This window comes from Hevea brasiliensis, chromosome 8, assembly GCF_030052815.1.
Source record: "Hevea brasiliensis isolate MT/VB/25A 57/8 chromosome 8, ASM3005281v1, whole genome shotgun sequence".
Taxonomy (NCBI): Eukaryota; Viridiplantae; Streptophyta; class Magnoliopsida; order Malpighiales; family Euphorbiaceae; genus Hevea; species Hevea brasiliensis.
This window is the reverse complement of record NC_079500.1, coordinates 7,467,481-7,468,733: the sequence shown is the minus strand read 5'-3', so window position 1 is coordinate 7,468,733 and position 1,253 is coordinate 7,467,481. Positions and strand designations below refer to the sequence as shown.

The window sequence follows — 1,253 nt, the reverse complement described above, 5'->3', positions numbered from 1 at the left end:
CTTTTTCAGGTACTTTTAATCTTTTATGAGAAGAGCTAGAAGCGCAAGTGACACATCCTTACTGTTTAATCCTGAAATTGAGAAATTTTGTAAAGCCAACAAGAAAGAAACCAGAAAAAGAAAAGAAGCTTTGAGAGAAACTGAATTAGAAGAAGTCATGGCTGATGAAAGAATGAGAATTGGTGTTAATGCTGGAAATGATCAAAACAATGAAAATGCAGCCCAAGGTGAAGAAGTTGTTAATGCTAATGTGCCTAGGGGAAGTATGATGGATCATGCCTTTCCTCGTTTTGATGACTTGAGAGAGAGCATAGCAAGACCAAGAATTGATGCAAATAGTTACAAGATGGATTTTGGAGTTCTTCAAATGATTCAGAATTCTCAATTCGGAGGACATCCTTTTGAAAATCCACACACATATCTGAAGAAATTTGCTATGATCTGTGACATGCAAAAACAACCTGGAGTGTCTGATGATGCAGCAAGATTGAAGTTATTCCCATTCTCTTTGAAAGATAGAGCATTGGATTGGCTTGACTCTTTACCTCACAACTCCATCACAAATTGGGAGCAACTCACTGATGCATTTCTTGCACAATATTTTCCACCTGGAAAAACTCAAGAATTGAGGAATCAAATGACAGCTTTCAGACCAAGAGAAGATGAAACTCTATATGAGTCATGGATGAGATGGAAGGAATTAGAGAGACAATGCCCACATCATGCCATTCCAAAATGGATAATAAATCAGAATTTTTACACCAATGTTACTCCTGCAATCAGAGGGATTATTGATGCTCAAACAGGAGGAGAATTTATTATGAAGTATGAAGATGAAGCTTATGAGCTATTGGAGAAAATTGCAAAAAATACTCATCTTTGGAGTAGTCCAAGAGGACCAGCTCCAACTCAAAGGAGGCAAGCTGCTGGAATGTATGATCTTGATCCGTTCAACATGATTAATGCAAAGTTTGATGCACTTACAAATGTTTTGGCTAAGAAGATGGAAGATTTGAGTATGTTAGTTAGTTCATCATCATCATCTGGAAGTTCACAACAAGTGGCTTTTGCAGAAGGAACTACCAGCTGTGGAGTAGACTATGGAGAGCAAGCTGCATAAGTTGGTAATTATGGAAACAAACAAATGGGGAATCTTTACTCTCAAACCTATAATCCAACTTGGAGGAATCATCCTAACTTTTCATGGGGAAATCAGCAAAGTCAAGTTCCAAATCAGAATTTTCAACCACAAC

The 1,253-nt window shown here is 37.5% G+C and overlaps 1 non-coding gene across 1 annotated transcript; it reads right to left on the bottom strand.

Moving 5' to 3' along the window:
- Positions 1-622: 622 nt before the first annotated feature.
- LOC131182641 (small nucleolar RNA R71) lies at positions 623-729 on the bottom strand. The gene has a single exon (XR_009150903.1). It is a non-coding gene; the product is annotated as a small nucleolar RNA R71 (small nucleolar RNA).
- Positions 730-1,253: the final 524 nt, after the last annotated feature.